This window comes from Pelodiscus sinensis, chromosome 1 (genome assembly GCF_052426305.1).
Source record: "Pelodiscus sinensis isolate ZL-2025 chromosome 1, ASM5242630v1, whole genome shotgun sequence".
NCBI classification, from domain to species: Eukaryota; Metazoa; Chordata; order Testudines; family Trionychidae; genus Pelodiscus; species Pelodiscus sinensis.
Window position 1 is genome coordinate 231,896,406 of NC_143052.1, and position 11,887 is coordinate 231,908,292.

An 11,887-nucleotide genomic window follows, 5' to 3' on the forward strand; every position below is an offset into this window, starting at 1 on the left:
CTTGTGCAAGAGCACGTCTACACTACAAAAGCGCATTGCAAAAGTGATGCATCCCCACTGCATGGATGCTCTTGCGCGAGAAAGCTCTGATTGCCATTAACAGAATGGCCATCAGAGCACATGTGCTTCTTTTGATAGGCTGTTTTTGTGTAAGAAACCCCTGTTTGCCATCCACACACACCTTTTTGCGCAAGGGCTTATTCCTCGTAGAAAGAGGAATAACTCTCTTCTGATTTACTGTAAATAGACATGCACAAAACCAGCTGTTTTTTGTGCAAAAACTCTGCAGCATAGACATAGCCTGAGTATGCATTGTCCAGGCAATGTGAAAATGGACAAAAAAGGAAAGCAAGAGTAAATGGGATCTTGACCCTGAAATTGGACTAACATGAGCAAAACACCCAGTTGAGGAGCTCTATGGATTCAAATGAGGTGCCTCACTGGTGTCAAGCTCTGCCCACCTGGATCTGATTTCTGTTACAGACTAACACAGCAACCCCTCTGAGACTTTTAAATTGTTAGAATTATCTTGGCATTAAGATCCAACGTATTATTAGTAACAGAGCTAAAGACATTGATTTTAAGTATGGTCTTTATACTGGAATTGTCCCTTTGAAATATCCTGTGGGCTAAATAATGCAAAATAATACCAGGTGAAAAGAACCCTCATAGCTGTTGTAATCACAGTCTAAAGGCATCTATAATAGCAGGGAAACTGTGCAACTTACAAAGTAGGTGAGGTAGGCTTTCACAGCTGTATTTGGATTGTTCTCACTGATTAGCCCAAATCCTCCTCCTCCTTCCCATTCACGTGTCTTCTGCACAATAAGTGAAAGGCTGCTTCATAAATAGGACTCTGGAGTCATTTTTTTGCTAATGATTTTTTATAACAATTATGGGTAGAGAAACTAGTTCAGATAAAGTAAATATGAGTAGAATATTCAACCATACTCACACCAATGCGCTTTTTTTAAATTAGCATTGAATGTCTGTCTGTTTTACTTTAGAATGACCTTCTTAGATTTCCAGTCTACTCGTGGAGAGAAAAATTTTGTCCGTTCTGGAAAGGTTCGCAAAAGCATATCCATTTTTGGATCTTTAACCTAACAACTTTGGAAAACTATGATTTATCCACTGGTATTTATCAATGAATTTTCCACACGCAAGTAAAAACAGTTATATACCATACACTGACATTTACCACCTTAAATGTTAGAACTATGTGAGCAAACATTTATAGGAGTATCATTCACTTTTATTTTTCTTTCATACAGGTTACCTATTGAGCAAAGTGTTTAGATGCCTATTTTTTAACAGACTAACAGCAAATTATGTAAGATAAAGCATGCATTTCACATGATTTCATACTGCTCCCCATCACTGCAGTATTTAAACAACAAGCTTTTGCCCTAACTACTAGGCCATCTTTCTTCTCTAGCAGTTCCATGAAGATGTGAACCTAGGACTCAGATTAGCAAAACAAGCATATTCTTAAAGGCTGTGTCTACACTGGGCCACTTATTCTGGAAAATCAGCCGCTTTTCCGGAATAAGCTGCAAGCTGTCTACACTGGCCCTTGAATTTCCGGAAAAGCAACGACGCTCTACTGTACAAAATCAGCCGCTATTCCGGAAAAACTATTCTGCTCCCGCTCGGGCATAAGTCCTTATTCCGGAACACTGTTCCGGAAAAGGGCCAGTGTAGACAGTCCAGTAGTCATTTCCGGAAAAAAGCCCCGATCGCGAAAATGGCGATCGGGGCTCTTTTCCGGAAAAGCGCGTCTACATTGGCCACAGACGCTTTTCCGGGAAAAGGGCTTTTCCGGAAAAGTAGCCTGCCAATGTAGATACTCCTTTTCCAGAAAAACTGAAAACGGAATAGTATTCCGTTTTAAGCAGTTCCGGAAATTCATGCCAGTGTAGACACAGCCAAAGTGTTTTGGTGAATAAGGATGAACTCAAGCACATGCGGAACTGTCTTAATGTATCATGGCCCTACACAATTACATTTGGCACTGTATATACATATAGAAAATGTTCTATATGGCTCATGACTAATCTCAGCAACATAAGCAAGTAGAACAATGATTGCTGGTACCAAATCATGTGATATCGTGATACAATTCCATGAAATAGTTTTATTACATGTAACTTTCAGAGACTTTCTGGCAGGAGAATCTTTCCATTCGGGAGCAATGGATTTATTGTGTCACAATAATTGCGTTAGATCACACATCAAGATGCGTCTTTGTCAACCACTTGAATCAGAGATAATATGCAATTTTGGTGGTTGTGACTAAATGTATATTATCATAAGATAGCTTTAGAGTATGTACTAGTCAGGATGCTTTTATATTCACTTACCATTTTTTTAACTAGATTAGTAAATTATATTACTAAGAACGTAAGCCTGTTTGTACCTGAGGGATGAATTTAAATTATTATTGCATTTGTTACCTTGAGAAATTATGATGGAGCCTTTGACTCTAAAGGGAGACCTTACTGATTTGATGACAGCAACTGCAGTTGAGCTGAATAGATTGTGTTATTAAAATCTGTCAATTTCCTGCCTCGCCTGCTTCTTCCACTATCCATTACAGAGAACAAGAAATTGCTTGTCAAAAATGTTGCAACTAGAGGTGATAATTTTTGTTTCAAACCAGAGAGTCACATCTGTTTTTGTTTGCGTTAAAACTGGGATTCACAAATACAGTCCCTTCTGCCTAGATGCAGTGCATTCTATATAAATATGTTAAACACATTTTAACACCTTGCAGAGAACCGACAGCTGCAACAAATTCTGAATTTTCAACTACCCCTTCTACTGCTTGGCTAATACCACGGCCCATTATCTGAGCAATCCTAAAAAATAAACCATGTATAGCTAATTTGCCTCAGATAAAAGCCTCAGTGATCTGTTAGCTTTTGCACTATAGCCTGACCATTTACATGAACATGTGTTGGACCTACAGGAGAAGTGAGTTCTAATTTGAGGTCCCTTCACCAAGAAAATTCTACCTCTGGACTCAGATAGCAAATCCAGAGACTGAAAACAGAACATTCAGTTCATCTGACCTGCTCTAGCTAAGCACGAGCAAATAGGTGAACTTTTTAAACTAGGCTCAAATCTACACAATGTTTTAAATCTGTAACTCAAGATATTAACTTTCATCTGGAATCAAGTGTCTTCCTGGTATACTTCCTGGGTGTGTGCAGAGTTAGGAGACACCTCACTGCCACTTTCTCTTAGTGTAAGGAAGCCTTGTTTCTGTGTACCATACATCAACTCCTGAAACTCTACCAGCCCCCTGTGGGCCTCCAGACCCTGCTGCTATGCTGCCTCAGCCCTCAAGCTTTCCAAGCACCTCCCTGGATTTGGCCACTGTTTTGATGCTTCTAAAGAAATGGTATATCCCAAATAGCTGCTCCACTTAACTCACAGAACTTATAATTGTTTGCCATGAAATCAGGCTGATTTAAAGCACAGGTTCAAACAGAACTACTGGAAACAGATATACACCAAATACAATCATAGCAGACATTAATTAACAAGGTATTTTCCCATCTACTGAAATATTGCTCACCCCAGATCTGTGCAGCATTTTACCACCAAGCTGGCTGTGATCCTTCTTTCATGAGATAAGCATTTAGTCATTTTGCTTCAGTTTGGTTCTTCTCCTTTGCCTTCTATGATATCCCATACAAACAATCCTTTGTCTTTATTCCTAAATAGGGCACAGCTCTGCTGTTTGTTTTACCCTGTAATTTTCCTCATCTCTCTGTGCACTTGGCTCAGTATTTAATTAGGTCTACAGTGCAAGCACACAACACAGAAAGGGCCAGACAAAGAGGAGGGTGTTTTATTCGAGAAGTGCTACTTTCAGGCAGGAGATATACACAATCTAAACAGAAAGTCAATGTCCTTACTACTGAAAAGTCTCAAAGGGGTATCTGTATCTGAAAAAAACACAAGGAGTCCTGTGGCACCTTAGAGACTAACAGATTTATTAAGGCATCGGCTTTCATGGGTAAACCCTGCTTCATCATATGAATAAGTAGGTTTTACCAATGAAAGCTTATGCCCTAATAAATCTTTTCGACTTCATTTCCACTTGTTGGAGGATCAATACTCATGTAATCAATCTCCCAGGGTTCGATTTAGTAGGTCTAGTAAAGACTAGGGATGTAAAATAGTGATAGGGATGTAAGCGACTAGTCGACTATCCTATAAGCATAAGCTTGTCAGTTAATTGACTAGTTCTGACAAGTCACTTCTCTCCACATCCCCGCCTCCCCCCTCCCTGCCTTGCTGCCTCTGTCAGAAGCAGCAAGGAGAGGAGCAGGAACCAGTACTAAGGAGAGCTGTCTTAAAAGCTGGTTCCCCACCAACACCATCTCCACCTATGGCAGGGGGGGCAGAGGGATAGCAGGACTGGGCGTGAGCTAGGAATCAGCTGATTCCTGGCTCGTGTTCAGTCTCAGACAATGTGCCTCTGTTTTTTAAATGTATTAAGAGCCTGCCAGCCTGCACACCATTCTAAGCACCAGGGATCAATTGTCCTGACTCATGCTAGGTCCCCCACACTGTGTTTCAGCCTTTTAAATGCATTAAGAGCCTACCAACTCGTAATGCATTTAAAAAGCAGAACTGCAGTGGCGTTAGCTCCTGGCCCCAGAAGACTCAGGTGTCTGTGGTAGCCAGAAGTATCCCTGAATGGAAAATAATATTAAACACTCTTACGTAGTGGGACAAGCACTATCCTTGCTACCCTATGGAATTTATTCCCTCAACCAACAAGAATTACCTTCACTTAATCCGAATTAGGCTTCAGACGGGTTTTCATCCAAATTGCTATCTGAACCGGGCACCAAGAAAGAAAGGATATGCCCTATCTCGATCAGCTATATAAGTACATGTAAAACAATGACATCAAAATGCCTGTTAGCAGTGCAGCCAAGCTCTCTCATTGTATTCTCATTGCCATGCTGTGCAGGAGGCCTGACAAAATATTTTGGAACCAGCAGCATGCTTGAAATTAATAACAATTTCAGAGGCTCAAATGGAATTATTAATCAAAGATTATTAGTCAGATTAGTACAACATCACAGGGTATGTCTACACTACCACCCTAGTTCGAACTAGGGTGGTAATGTAGGCATACCGCACTTGCAAATGAAGCCCGGGATTTGAATTTCCCGGGCTTCATTTGCATAAGCCGGCCGGCGCCATTTTTAAATGCCGGCTCGTTCGAACCCCGTGCCGCGCGGCTACACGTGGCACGGGCTAGATAGTTCGAACTAGCAAGCCATTCCGCACTATCTGTACGCCTCGTGGACGTACAGATAGTGCGGAATGGCTTGCTAGTTCGAACTATCTAGCCCGTGCCGCGTGTAGCTGCGCGGCACGGGGTTCGAACGAGCCGGCATTTAAAATGGCGCCGGCTGGCTTATGCAAATGAAGCCCGGGAAATTCAAATCCAGGGCTTCATTTGCAAGTGTGGTATGCCTACATTACCCCGCTAGTTCGAACTAGCGGGGTAGTGTAGACATACCCATACAGACTAGAGAAAGAATAGACACATTACCACCCTTAGGGCAAGGCTTAGAGCTAGCGTTATTGGTGAGACACCAGCAGATTGCATTCCCCACCTAATTCCCCAAACTTTGGCCTTTTTATAGAGTGTGAGACAAGGAATCCCCTTTTTAGAGAGAAAATACTTTCCCACAATTAATTTCACTGTGTTCTCTTTTGACATTTTCTCTATTTATTTATGGAGCTTCTTTTATGGTAACTTTAAGTTACATGGACAATACGCTAAATGGAATTCTAATCAGTCACGGTTTCATCCCTTACAGAACCCATCTGTACTAACAATTAGCCCTTATTGACCCCCTCCTCCCGTTCATTACAGAAAACATTAGTCATAATAAGCATTTATCAATCACTGTCACTGAACTCACCCTTACATTCACACTTTACACACTGTAATAGTTTTTTAAAATGTATGCCTTGAGGTATCATTCAAAAATTAAGAATTCACCGGTTAGTATTATCATGGCCAAATGTGTATGGGAATATTATATGTAAAGTTATTAATGTAAATTTAAATTGTGACTGAAATATGTTTACCAGACAAGTTTTAGGAAGGATAAAACCTGTCCCTCAAATGCAAAGGACAGGCAGATCAGCAGTCTTCCCTTTCTGGTGCCTTCAATAATTCATCTTGCATGGCATATTTAACCTACATTGCTGAGAACTTTGGGAACTTAAAAGAGTTGAACTCTTCTCTTAAGGAGTAGAATATGAATGTGAGACTAATATAAAGACCAAACTTTGAAGTTTTTCTTCTTCCTTCAGACTCCATCCCTTAACAGCAAGATAGGTTCATCCATCATATTCAATTCCTAGAAGAGTTACCCAGCTTTCTTTGGAACCTTAATTCATTTTTATTGTTCTGGAAAATAAACTGAAAATGTACATGTTTCATTTAAATCATTGCTCTGGGGTGTGGTTGGGGATGAGAGGTTCAATGTGCAGACTGCCCTGAGGAGAGAGGATAACTCCAGCCCTCTTTCACTGCAGCAGGTTGGGGCTTGGTGAGAAGTGCTTCTCCATGGCCACTGAGGAAGGGGTGCATCTCCCCCAGCTGTGGCAAATCCAGGTTAGGCTGAATGGGAACCGCACAAGGACCATCTGTCCTCTGGCAGCCATAGCTCTGGGGTAGCTCTGGGTTGGGTGCCACAGCTGGGGGAGAGGTGCCCCTTCCTTCTGGCCTCAGCATAAAGCAGATGTGGTTGGAGGTGGGAGACAAGTACCTCTCACTGCACCCCACCACCGAGCGGCCATGGCCGTGGGCAAGGCTCCCACTCACATGGCCCCAACACAGCTGTCATAGCTAGGAGAGAGGTATCGCCCTTACCCCAATCTGAGAAAGGAGCTGCTGTGATAGCTCTTTGCTGGGGCTGGTGAACAGAGGTGTCCCTCTGCACACCTGCCCTGAGCCCCTGCCCTCCCAGAGCCTGCCCATAGCCTCTTTCAACATTCGTTCAGTTATATCAATTTTGAGGACGGTAGTTGATTTGATTATTGTCTTTTCTATTTGGTTTTATGAGAAACAATCCCATTCGAGGCACATCCCATTTTCCTGTCACAACCAAACCCTGACCTTGATTTAAGTTATAAGAGGAAGCTGTATACCTAGCTCTTACCATTTAGGAGAAGTTCTTGAACAGACAGACATGTAGAGACACAAATACTGTCAATATATATAGTAGATAAAATATACAAAATTTAGTACAGTTGGCTTTTTTCCTATATATATGCATATAAAACAAAAGCTTTTATAATTTGTTTTTATGTCTGGCAAGTTTATAGTTGCCAAACATCAGAAAATGGTTAGGATTTGGGGGATTTAAGTAAGGTGGCCATGGTTGGTATATTTGGGAAATTTTCAGATAGCTCAATTCTCTCATCCAAATAATTCAGTTCTTCCACAACCTCCTCCTATGAAGTCATTTTCCTTCCAAACCAGCATATAACAAAAGTTGTCAGAGTGAAAATATTTGTCTACATTCATGTGTAACTAATTGCACACACTCAAAAGTGTAAGGCAGAGATAAAGAGAGAAATGCTCACCAATGCTCACTCTCAGAAAATCCCTTTACATGTACTAACACGTGACTGAGAAAAAATGCAAAGTAATGCACATTCCCAATTGTAAAACAATCCCAACTATTCATATAGAATGATGGCATTTTAATTATCTGTTACCACTTAAGAAAGACCTTGGAGTCACTGTAGATCGTTGTCTGAAAATGTCTACTCAATATGCAGCTGCAGACAAAAAAAAAAAGCTAATAATATTAGAAATCATTTGGAAAGGGATAAACAAACAAACCAGGAAATATCATAATGCCACTGTGAATCCATTGTCCACCCACACTTGAATGCTGTGTGCAGTCCTGGTCACCCCTTTTCAAAGAAGACAGATTAGAAAAGATACAGAGAAGGGCAACCAAAATTATTAGGGGTAAGAGATAGCTTCCTCATGTGGAGAGATTAAAATGACTGGGGTTGTTTAGCTTGGAAAAAAGACGACTAAGGAGTGATATTCTACGTCTATAAAATAATAAAAGGGGTGGGAAAAGTGAATAAGGAAGTATTATTTACACATTTACATAACACGAGAACCAGGGGTCACCCAATGAAATTAATAGACAGCAGGTTTAAAACATACAAAAGGAAAGCAACCTGTGTAACCTGTTTCCAGGGTGTAATGGAAAGGCAAAAAAGTTTTAAAAAAGAATGAGATAAACATTGATTAACCTGTCCTCCATGAAGTTATTAGCCAAGATGATGCGGGTGCAACTCCAGGCTGTGGATGCCCTTAACCCTCTGACTGTTGGAGACTGGGATTGGGTGACAGGAGATGGATAACTCAATAATTTGCCTTGTTCTGTTAATTCCCTTTGAAGCATTTGGCATTAGCCACTGTCAGAAGAGAGGATACTGGGCTAGACGGATCATTGGTCTGATCCACTGTGGCCATTCTTATGTTCTCATAAACTCACTATGAAATCAAAACAACCATTAACCAAAGACTGCACTGACAGCACAGACTTGCCCTCAGAAAAACACCACCACAACATTTCAGACAAAATCAAAGGTTACCTAAAAGCACAACTTCTTTGGAGAGAAAAAAATATTAGGTCTTGGGGGTAGGGGGAGGAGAAAAAAATACATCTGCTGGAATTCAACCTGAGCCATAAGCCCCTTTTCATACAAGTACAAACAAGATGCATCATTCACATAGTTCTTCAGCCCCTGCTTCCAAGCTGATGGAGGCCTGTCATTTGTGGTTATCCCCAGCAAAGCCTTCGGCCAAAGCAACTTTTGGCAGAAGGGTCTCAATTCGAAAGGAGCTTTTGTGTTTTACCAAGCAAGCAGCAGATTTTAAAATCAGCCCACTTCAGGATGGCTGCCATTGGAATAAGTTAAACTGCGTCTGGAGATTGACAGATTTTGGTTAGTCACAGAAGTGACATGAACAATTGTAGGTTAACAATATAATGAGCAGGTTGAGCTGGCAAAGGTGAGCAGGTTGATCCACTCGCTGACTCTAAGACCCCTTGCCCAGGAGCAGTAAGACAGTGGCTCTAGGAATTCTTTTCTGTAAAATTAATACAAAGCTTTCCATCTCTGAAGACTATTTCCTGCTTTCAGAATAAACTGAATTTGTATGCTTAGAGCCACTTAATCTAGAAAGTGTTCTGTTCTCTGTTCTCTGCCAACAAGCCAGACACACAGCACCAAGGAAGCTAGCCAGAGATACACTGCTAACTCTGTATAAACCATATGTGACCTAGTTTAGGGCCCCAGATCTTCTTGTGAAGCTGGATACTAAGATTGTATTTTGAGGTGTATGAGTGGATACTGCAATCAGAGGCCTGTGGCATGGCTTCCATTGGCCCAGCTGACTTGGGCTGCTGTGCTAAAAATTGCAATGCAGCTGTTTGGGCTCGGGCTGGGATTTCAGAGCCAATCATGAATGTCTACACAGCAATGTTTAGCCCCTGAATCCCTAGCCCTGTAAACCCGAGTCAATAGTGTCCACTACTGAGACTTGGTGCCAAGGGATTTTATTGTAGTGTTAGGGGGGCTAACAGCTTTTGCAGGCTCCCATGCAAGGTGCGGAGGCAGCTGCACACCTCAGAAATGGTTGGAGCCTCAGGCAGAAGGGCTGGGGCTAGGGGTAGCTAGTCCTCAGCAGTGCCCAGACCTAGGTGCTGCCCCCCAGCCCTCAGAGCTGTGTGGAGTATGCAGCACCATGCTCCAGCCGCAATTTAAAGAGCCCAAGGCTCCAGTTGCACAGTAGCAGTGGTGGTGGCCAGGAGCCCCAGGCCTCCTTGAATTGTCGGACCCTGAAGTAACTGCTCCTTTTGTCCCTATCCCCCCTATTGGACAAGAAGCAAGGGGCTAAAATTGCAGCAAGGAGGTTTAGTTTGGGCATTAGGAAAAACTGATTACTGGTCAGGGTGGTTAAACACTGGAATAAATTGCCTAGGGAGGTTGTGGAATCTCCATCACTGGAGATATTCAAGAGCAGGTTAGACAGACACCTGTCAGGGATGTCCTTGGTCTGGCTAGGAGGGCAGGGGACTGGACTTGATGACCTCTCAAGGTCCCTTCCAATTCTAGGATTCTAGGATTCTATGGTTGGCAGGCCTATGCAGTCTAGACACACACAGGGAATCTCTCTAAGGGTTGGCCAGGATGTTTCTCTCACTCTGCTTACTGATTAGCATGCATTATTAATAGAATGTCTTTTTCTTGACTATAGGTTGCATTCAATGATATCTGAGAAGCTGTAATGACTGTAAGGAAACTAAGGAATTTAAACCATAAAAGTTAAGGTAAGTTCAAAATGCTTTCTGAATCCAGCTCTTATTGATACTAGCCAACATACAGAACAAACCTTTCCCCTACATTCATCAGTTTTGTTTGGTACCCCTTTAATGCAACAAACACACATGCTCTTTAAATTACCTTGTCAATAGGAGTCCTTCATAATGTTGCCACTCTGCTAAGCAGTGGGACTTTTCAAGCCCATGCTGGTTGGTTTCACACTGGAAAAATCAGTGGTGCAGATTCTGGATGTGTTTGCAATGTCAGACCTGGACCAGAACTAGTCAAACAGAATGCAGCCATTCCTCTCTTGCAGAAGTCTAAACCAAAAATCCATATCCCTGGGTATGTCTACACTACCCTCCTAGTTCGAACTAGGAGGGTAATGTATGCATACCGCACTTGCTAATGAAGCCCGGGATTTGAATTTCCCGGGCTTCATTAGCATAAGCGGAGAACCGCCATTTTTAAATCCCCGCTGCTTCGAACCCCGTGTAGCGCGGCTACACGGGGCTCGAACTAGGTAGTTCGGACTAGGGTCCTATTCCGAACTACCTAGTTCGAGCCCCGTGTAGCCGCGCTACACGGGGTTCGAAGCAGCGGGGATTTAAAAATGGCGGCTCCCCGCTTATGCTAATGAAGCCCGGGAAATTCAAATCCCGCTTCATTAGCAAGTGCGGTATGCATACATTACCCCGCTAGTTCGAACTAGCGGGGTAGTGTAGACATACCCCCAGGCAGTGAATCTGCCTACAAAAATGCCATCAGTTACAGAAACTAAGGCAGAGAACAAACTCTGCAGGTGCTTGCACCTCTCTGTGATTAGGAATATACAGTCCACTCTGGAACAGAAGGGGTTAAGGAACAACTGTGAGCCCAGGTGATCCTGCCCAGCCTCACCTGCTGAGCTGGTGGCAGCTGGAAGTGGGGCTTAGGTGGGAGCCAGACAGCTCAGAAGAAGTCTGATAGGGCAGGGAGAGACCTACCCTGACAGCACCAGTAGAAGGATGCGAGAGAAAAGTGTCTCTTTGTGAAGCCCTGAGGGGCTGTAGGCTCAGTTATTCTCTTTTTCTTTGTTACTGTGTCAGGCTTTGGAAGGATAGCGAGAGTTATGAACGGAGTGGCAGCTTTAAAGCACTCTGCTAGATACTGTTGCTTTGCACATGGCCCTCGCCTGGAGTCTGGCAGAGTGGGAGGGCCTGGCCTGCCTTACCAGCCACACTCGCATGAAGAGCACAAAAATCTCTTCCAGACTCTCCATGGTGGAAATCTGGAGAGGGTAAAGAATTTGTAAGCTCCACAGCTGGGACTGGAAACCCAGGGGGGTTATAAACATACTGAAGGTCCTCCCCTGCCCCCCGCCCCATCCTCTGTTGGGAGTGTTTCTCCAGAGAAGGATCCAGCTAACTGGAAACATGTCAGCCTGACACACCCATAAAAAGGCAGAGTGCCACAGGATGTGACAACGGCCAGTGAGAGGCAT